General features: G+C 39.0%; 1 long non-coding RNA gene across 1 annotated transcript in view; it reads left to right on the forward strand.

The window, feature by feature from the left end:
- Positions 1–9,279: 9,279 nt before the first annotated feature.
- Positions 9,280–9,630, forward strand: part of LOC142046241 (uncharacterized) — a 14,057-nt gene continuing 13,706 nt past the window's right edge. The window contains exon 1 of the long non-coding RNA XR_012655132.1: positions 9,280–9,360. This is a non-coding gene — a long non-coding RNA (uncharacterized LOC142046241). The remainder of the gene's footprint in view (positions 9,361–9,630) is intronic.

Here is a 9,630-nt window from a genome sequence, read left to right on the forward strand (position 1 = left end):
TAAGTGGAGGACACTATTTTGTAGAGCAGGTCTGGACGCATTTGGACTTGGGTTTGTATATTCAAGTGGGATTGTGGCCTCATACACTTATGATGCAACCCCATGTGGAGGACACAACCAATAGTTTGGGAACCACTGCAATAGGGGCATAGGTGTATTGCTTCAAACATGCTTGGCTGAATACTATTAGTTCCTCATTAGTTCCGTATGTAGTTCCTCAGTGTATTCATTCAAGTTTAAGACAATTAGTTGAATAGGACAAGAAAAACAGAAGAATTCCCAGGACATTTAATTATTTTTTTTTAAATGGTCATGTTTATTCTCTGAGTTATTTGAAACAAGCCCAATTTGATGGTAACCAAAAACCTCCATCTTCTGATGGCTATTAAGTGCCTTATTTGAGGCAAGTTGATTGGCCTAGTCCACCAGTGGACCAGTATTCACAATACAAGAAAAGAAACATTTCATCTCCATAGTGATGGGTCCACAAGAGGATGTTTGCAGTGTTACAAGCCATTTATAATTTCTCAGTGGATGTAAATCTGGTACTTTTCATAAAAAATTAATTTACTTACAAAGTGATTTGCAGAGGTGCAGCACCTCTAAAAATTAGGTCCCTAATGTTTTTAGGTTTATAAACTACTAATTCTGCTTGTAGAAGTGAATCTTCCATAATGTAATGACTATTTCCTCTGGATCTTAATTCCTCAGTTAATTTGATTGTGTGGATTAAGACACAGACATTTATTCAACAATAAGAAACTAAAACTCTTCAGTTTTTGTAAAGGGTAAAGAAAACTCATGCTTATATAGCTTTGCTTGGAAACTTAATATTTACATTTACTAATATAAATCGTAAGGCAATTATATTCAGTTTTACTGAAAGGAAATGGCAGAGAGGCGTAGGTAATAGTTCTATTTCTGCAAATGCAAGTTTTTTAAATACGAGGCTGCAGTATGTATTTTACCCAGTCATATCCCAATTTCCTCTCTAAAACAAGCTGCAAATTGAGTTTATAGTTTATTTTAATATTTCCTGCCATCAAATTATATGGATAAGAAATCCTCTATACTTGTGCCATAATCCCATTTCCAACAAAGAGAAGGATATGCAGGCCTGTAGTATAGTATTGCCTTGCAACCTAATCTGTTTCTTCATATGTTAGACCACTCAGACTTCAAAATCGTTTAAAATAAACAATTTATTTTCCTGGGGTTAGTTGGAGAAAGTACATAGGGACTTTACATGGAAAACAGATATATTTCAAAATGAACACAATAATTGATCATGAAAAACACCATGTACTATGGGTTTGCTTACAATTCCATTAAGAAATGAAGAACAGTTTTTCAAGAACAGCAGTGAAATACTGCAATATACATGAGACCAAACCCAGATCTGTGTTTTTCATTGTGGGTGGGGTTTGGTGACATACTTTTACTTCTCTAGAGATTTAAACAAAAATCCATGTCTCAAAGAATATATATATTTAAATATTTTTGAAAGAAAATACTTCTACTCTGCAAACATGATGTAGTTTAGGAGAGCAAATCAACAAAAAATAAAATTGATTTTTGAGAACTGTCAGTATACTCCCATTTACTAAGAAAAGCTAAGTTAATATGAATAAAGGTATACAAAGAAACAATGTAAACATCATATCTTCAGTTTTTCAACCATAAAACAATAGACAGCAATTTATGAAATTTTAGGGAAAGAAAGAGAAATATCTATTGTGAGTTGAAGTTAAATAGATAGGTAAGATCAAAATCATTGTATGGAGAGGGTTTTAAAATTAATATTTACTCATTTTTAAATTTAGCTGAGATTTTAATTGCTCTATGACAAGAAAATACATGAATTATTCACTAATTAAAGTTTCTTAAATGCTTCACTTAAATAGCAAACAGGCAGCAACAAGAAAATTAGCTAATTTTGCATTAAATATTATTTTAAGGCTACAAAAGAACAGTATATGATCTGTAGAAGTTACACACCTGGTTGAATGTTTTACTGTAAGGATTGTGGTTAAGATGTAAAAACTGACTAGTGATTTTTAGTGTGTCCAACTTGAGAATCCTTGAACGAGGCTGATTTTTCACTGGGAGCATCTTCACTACTTTCTAAGAGTCAGGCTTCCTTTCAGGTGTTTCCAGGTAGGCACTCCAAAAAACGGAAGCACCCAAAATCACTAGCTAATTTTTAAAATCATGGCTTGTAGCTACCATTAGTAATATATACACAAGGTTTGATCCTGCATGCATGTGCCAGATGACTTCACTGGGAGTTTTGGGTACACAAGGAACACTGTCCAAAATGAGCATTAAAAGATGATCAAAGCTTCTAAAGGTAAAGAAACCCAGGATGTAGAACTGAAAAGTCAGTAATGCAATGGTACGTTTAGTACAACCCCTACAAAGAAGAGCCAAACCCTACAGAACTAAATATAAAAAGATAATTTACATGAATTGGTTGCATAACCACTGTCAAGAAAGAAAACACCACACCCACTGTTATTTTGGGTGCGTATGGGATTGGGAGCCAGGAACCCCCAAAATTCTAATCCCGACTGCACCTTTGGCGTGTGGTGTTGGGAATGTGATCTCTCTTTGCTTCACCACCTGAAATAAGGGGCTATTAATATTAATAGTACAAACCCATTGTGATGATTAATTTTTGTATAGCACTTCATATTTTCAAAGTGTTAATACTTTTACTATTGTTACTTTCAGCCAGTAAAGTGCAGATAGAAGTCTCAGAAAGCATTTGGACATAATTGACTATGTAAAATATACCTATAACAATTGTTTAAATACTAGTGCTGTCAATTAATCACAGTTAACTGACGCGATTAACTCAAAAGAATTAATCGCGGTTAAAAAATGAATAGTGATTAATCACACTGTTAAATAATAGAATACCAATTGAAATGCTTTTGGATTTTTTCTACATTTTCAAATATATTGATTTCAATTACAACACAAAATACAAAGTGTACAGTGCTCACTTTATATTCTTTTTATTACAAATATTTGCATGGTAAAAATGATAAAAGAAATAGTATTTTCAACTCACTTCATACAAGTACTGTAGTGCAATCTATTTATCATGAAAGTGCAACTTATAAATTTAGTGTTTTTTGTTACATAACTGCACTCAAAAACAAAACAATGTAAAACTTTAGAGCCTACAAGTCCACTCAGTCCTACTTCTTATTCAACCAATCTCTAAGACAAACAAGTTTGTTTACATTTACGGGAAATAATGCTGCCCACTTTCTTAATTACAATGTCACCTGAAAGTAAGAACAGGCATTCCCATGGCACTGTTGTAGCTGATGTCGCCAGATATTTATGTGCTAGATGTGCTAAAGATCCATATGTCCCTTCATGCTTCAACCACCATTCCAGAGGACATGCTTCCATGTTGATGACTTTTATTAAAAAAATAATGCATTAATTAAATTTGTGACTGAACTCCTTGGGGTAGAATTGTATGTCTGCTGCTCTGTTTTATCCATATTTTGCCATATATTTCATGTTATAGCAGTCTCAGACGATGACTACCTCTGAGCCTGTTTTCCCTGGCATCTTGGAACTTCAGAACCTTGCCTACTTTGAGCCAGGCACGCTAGCTTACTACAAACATAGACCCAGGGTCTGAACCACGTCCCCTAAAAGCTGCAGGCTTAACTGAAAACAGCTTAAGAAGTGTTTCTGTCTCCAACACTCAGATGCCCAACTCCCAATGGTTATTAACCTGGCGAGCTGCATGCCAGAAGCTACCGACCCCTGTTTTAAACTCATAGACTTTAAGGTCAGAAGGGACCATCAAGATCATCTTGGCCAGGGGTCGGCAACCTATGGCATGCGTGCCGAAGATGGCACGTGAGCCAATTTCTAATGGCATGCTGGGGTCTGCAGGGGGTCCTGTCGGGGTGGGGAGCGGTTAGATAGGCATGGGAGTCCAAGGGGTCTGTCTGGGTGTGGGGGTGTGGATAAGGGTTGGGACAGTCCAGGGAAAAGTAGGGGGTAGGGTCCTAAGGGGACAATCAGGGAACAAGGGGCAGGGAGGCTTATATACGGGGTGGGATCCAAGGTGGAGGTAGTTGGGACAAGGAGCGGGGGGAGTTGGTGGTTCTGGGGGGGGCAGTCACCCAGCCCTCTGCCCTGAACTCTGACCCCCCGCCCACACCCAGCCCTCTGCCCTGAGCCCTGCACCCCCACAACTCCCCCAGGCCCTGCCCTGAGCTCTGTATCACCCAGCCTTCTGTTGACTCCTTCTCCCACCCCACATGACCCCAGCCCTGACTTTGGCAGCCTCACACATACCCAGCCCCCCTACCCTGACACCTGCATCCCCCTCACATGTGCCTAGCCCTCTGACCTGACTCTTGCACCTCCCACATCCCCCGCTCCCCCACATCCCATGCACCCTGCACATCCCCATCCTGAGCACCAAACAGGAGCTCCTGCACCACTCACACCAAATGGGAGCTGCCCAGGTAAGTGCCCTCATACCCAAACCTCCTGCCCCAACCCTGAGCCCCCTCCCTCATTCTAGCTCCTGGCCAGACCCTTCACCCCCAGCCCTGCCACCCTCAGCTGAGTGCAGAGAGAGGAAGAGAATGGGCCAGAACCAGGGAGAAGATAGGTACTCACTGTATGTGGGCAGAGCTGGGACCCCAGACCGGCAACAGGCTGAGCAGGTCCAGCAACTGGGATCCCAGCTGACAGGAGCCGGCGGATGGAATCCCTGAGCGGCAGTGGGCTGAGCCGCTAAGCCCACAGCCGGTCTGGGGTCCCAGCTGCTAGCCCTGCACAGCCCGCTGCCGGTCTGGGGTTCTGGCTGCCAGATCCTTCTCAGCTGGGGTCCCGGCCGCAGGCCCCACTCAGCCCACTGCTGGCCTAGATGAACAGAACCCCAGACCAGCAGAGGGCTGAGCGGGCCGGCAGCATAAGATCAACATTTTAATTTAATTTTAAATGAAGCTTCTTAAACATTTTGAAAACCTTGTTTATTTTACAATACAACACTAGTTTAGTTATATAATATATAGACTTGTAGAGAGAGACCTTCTAAAAAACATTAAAATGTATTACCGGCACTCTAAACCTTAAATTAGAGCGAATAAATGAAGACTTGGCACACCACTTCTGAAAAGTTGCCGACCCCTGATCTAGGCTGACCTCCTGCACATTGCAGATCACAGAACCTCACCCATCCACTCCTGTAATAGACGCATAACCTCTGACTGAGTTACTAATGTTCTCAGATCACGATTTAAAGATTTCAAATTAAAGAGAATACATCATTTGCACTAGTTTAAATCTGCAAGTGACCTGTGCCCCATACTGCACTGTCATATTTAAAGAGCTCCAAATATTGATAAAAATTCAGCCACGATAAGTTCACGTTTGTTAATAAACATGGTGTTGGGTTTGTTTGTGGTCAGAAAATTAACCCAAGAAAATAATACCTTTGCGCTGCGGATCTATTTGGCATCAACAGCGAATTTAACCCAGTTTACAAGTCAAAACAAGATGGTTTTCCTAACTGCTGATGCTGCAAGTGACCTCTATAGCTTTAAATCAGGTCTTGTCAGTTCTGCTTTATGCATCACCACCAGAATATTCTGAAATCAGAATGCCACTGAAAGCTCCTTAATGATGCAGAACTCAATCAGCTATGTTGACTTTGCACTTCTGAGTTGAAGTCAAAATGTTGGTTTTTGTCACGAAGCTAAGCATATGATTCAGAAAGCACATGGGGAGCAGCAGAAAGGTACTAGTTTTACAGACCTTTTTAAAAATCTAACTACATATGTTTATTTATAATATAAATATATATATTTAATAACTAGCAGAAAAGCTTTAGAGCAACTAGATAAGTCACTATGTTGGTTTATGCTACTTACTTTTCTTACAAATCTTCCTTGACACTGGCCCAGCCTCCCACATCTGTCTGTTGTTACACTGAATGCTGCTGATCACCTGGCTGCAATTCAGAATGAGACCAAATGACATAGAAAACTAAATTTGAACTTTAACCTCCACCCACCCCCCTCTCCGCAATTATTCCCCATCCCCCCTCCCACCCTGGCAGCAAAGATTTCCAAAATATTAGGTAAAAATGGATTTTCCCCCCATTCAATTTTGCAAACACCACAAGTATGCTACATTTTGTTTGACAAGAACCATTTTCTTTTTAAACACTTCTGCCTAGCATATTATCTGCAACTAAAAGTAGAGCATTTAGATTGAGGAGCTGAAGTAGAAATGAAGGGGCAGAGACTGCTTGCTCAGAAGAGCCTTTTGTCTGGTGATAGCGTGACTAAAGATAATCTTTTTTTATCTTATATGTTTAACTTGTGTCTGGTATATCCAAAGTGTTGGAAAAAATGTGGAATTACAAGTGAGTTAGGGAACAAATCCATAACATAGGGTATAATTTCTAGGCATGGAAAGGCAGGAAAAACAAACTAAGCAGTTATTATGGTATATATTGTCTCTGTAATCATTCCAAGACTTCTCGTACAATATTTTCACAATTAAAGTGTACTCTGACTAAGGATTTTATAGCAGAAAAACAAAATTATGTTATATTACTCATGCAGGCATCCACACTTGAAATGCATTCTTGTTACTGGAGTTTCTTACATAGTTTAATGACAAAACTTCGGGGTGAGGGGGAGGAAATGCTGGTAATTCAAGGCTGCAGAAAACAGAAGGATTTAAATATTTAGTGTCACCCAATCAGTGAAAAATGATTAATGAAACTCGGGGAGTATACTGCTTTTTATTCTGCAAAGTGGAGCAGACATGGGGGAAACATATTTGGGCTCTTTAATAATAAAAGCAAAATTCTGCACAGCTAAAACTACCTGTTATATCACAGTTGCTTATTTCTCCTCAGTGTGATTAGACCCTCCCCTTTCCCTCATTACAGGCTTGTATTATTGAAGCAAAGCCAACAGGGAAGCAAACTGATTATATAGTTAGCTGTGAAAAAACTGAAATTCTTTATTAAAGGGAAATGAAATACAGTTAATTTATTCTTCAGCTCAACTCCTCCCACACTGCACTTACACTGCCAGTATTTGACTTCTCCCTGAAGCTGCTAGACAGCCAAAAAATTACAGAAGCTTTACTGATTTAAATATAAGGCAGACTTTGAGATTTTATTCTGTGGGGGTTTTTTAAACAGGATAATTTTTTCCATTAACAATTACTGTAACTCACTCATAATACAGGACAGAATGGCAGAAAGAGGAGAGAAATAAATGTGAAACATTTCACTTTATGTAAACTGAAAGATTTTGCAATCTATTTTAAATGGTATTTATAGAGGCACCAGTATCATAATTAAGGTTGAGCTGAGTTTTGCACTTAAAGCAGGGATTCAGCCTCTTTTTTTGTGTATGAAAAACCCAGTGTATTGTCTCCCAAGTTAAAGAACTTACTCTTTGAGCACCAAATTTATTTTCTGAAAATTTAAAAGTTAATATGTTTATTAGTGTCCAAGTTAAAATTATTTTTTTAAATGACTCCTTTAAGGAATTTAGAACCCAGCATCAGGCCTTTTTTTGCTCCAGTGATCTTTTAACAGAATAATGCAGACTTGTCAAACTCCCAAAGTTAAAAACCACAGACATTTTGTGCATAGGCTACATCTGAGGACCCACCACCTTTCAAACATTTCCCTCTTATTATTCTTCAAAAATGAAATTTTCTTCTTCAGCTGAGGTTGACAAATAATATTCTTCTATAGAGAATGTCATGAAGAACTGTGCTCTTTCAAAATGGCTGCCATCTCCCTTTGTTCTCAATGGGACTGAGGCCACAGTCTGTTCTTTGCAAAGATGGTCACTGCCTCTTTTCATCTACTTCACAGTGTTTCTTTTCACTTCCTGCCAGCACTGAAGGACACCTTGGTTTCTCTCCCACTAGGAGTAATGGGAAGCAGTAGCCTTTCTGAAAAGAGGCATCTAAATGTGGCCTTTTTAAGATTTGAACTGTGGACCCAATAATGTTGAGGGCAATTCTAAATGAGTTGGCTGTGCAGCGACAAGAGGAAAAAATGTTATTAAAAATTAGCGTAATCTACTCAAATCTGGGACCATAAACACTAAAATGTCTTCCTCTGATTTGTATCGTTATTGGATGGTGTAACAGAGTTTGAATGCCTTAACACTGCATTTCCTGCAGTAACCTTTTGATTTAACAACTCTGAATTTGTTAAATTTATGATGCTTGGTTTTGGGACACTTACCATAGCCCTCTAATGTATTTTTTCCTAAATTACTGGTAAGTGCTCTCATCCTTAACTCCATTTTCACAAAGTTTTTGTCTAGGATTCATAGAGCTCCTGCAGTATTCTATGTCTGACAGAGAGCGCTAAGTACATTGAATGAAAATATTAGCATAAAAAAGCAATGGAGCCTAGTATGTCCAAACAACTGAGCAAAGTAAGCAGTGTAGATATTATTATCAATAGAAAGGTATATAGACTATGAGGTACAGTTGTATTTTCTTCTAGTTTTAGAAGTGGAACATCAAGTAAGAGAGTGAGGTGTCTAATTCCTCACACTGTGAGATTCATCCATGAAGGGAAGAGAAAAGGGTGGAATATGTTTGTATTTTAAAATGCAGTATTGCTTATTTCAGTGAAGATTGGTTAAAAAAAAAAAAAGATGAGCTCTAAAGTGACATTGTGCCTGCATGATGGATTTTTTTTAAAGTATCATTTAATAATTTGGGTCAGGTGAGAAATTGTTTAAAGGCCACTGCCAGCAGTGGCCGATCTACAGTTTGCCACATAGTCACAGCAGGCCTATTTAAAGGTTTTGAGGTCACATTAACCTCTGGTATAAGTTAGTGTAACTTCACTGACTGCAATAGTCTTTATATCAGCAGTGCATTTGGCTAAGTCATATGAAGTCAATGGACGTATGCCCTATTATAACCTGTGGAGAATTTGGCCTTTTGAAGACTCCAGAGGGTTTTTTGTTTGTCTGTTTGTGGGGGAGGTGAGCAGTGAGAATTTCTTGGATTACATTTTATTTGCATATACATATACTTACTTAAATATAGATGCATGCCCACTACAAAGAGCAACAGTAAACAAAATAACTCACATTAATATAAAACATATATTTTCAGTCTAAGAAGTTCAAAATAAAAATGTTTTTAAATGGTATCGCAGCTCATGTTTATAGTGTCCTTTGGAACAATTTATCCTCTGATCCATATTATATATCTATTTTTGACCAGTCCATCACAGAAGAGAGAACTGTGTTGCCAACTGCAGCATCAGAGCTAGAGGCATCAACCAAGGCATAGTGTCTGTGGTAAACGTCTGTCTCAAATCTGGACTTAGAGTTCAACATCTGAGTGTTTACTGTGAACCTCCCCCAAGCTTATACCCAGCTTGGATCTTATCTCGCTGCGACCAGATAGTATTGAGGCTACTATCAGCCTGGGTTCCCCAAATTCCTTGGGGGGACCCCCCTCTCTGGCCTCCCTATCTCAAACGGGAAAACAAGTTCCTCCCCCTTGCCTCCTCGTTATCTGCTCCCCCCGCTTCCCTCCCTGGGTGAGCCTGGGCGATGCAGTACTTAACTCCTTGAA

Source organism: Chelonoidis abingdonii, chromosome 2 (assembly GCF_003597395.2).
Source record: "Chelonoidis abingdonii isolate Lonesome George chromosome 2, CheloAbing_2.0, whole genome shotgun sequence".
Lineage (NCBI taxonomy): Eukaryota > Metazoa > Chordata > Testudines > Testudinidae > Chelonoidis > Chelonoidis abingdonii.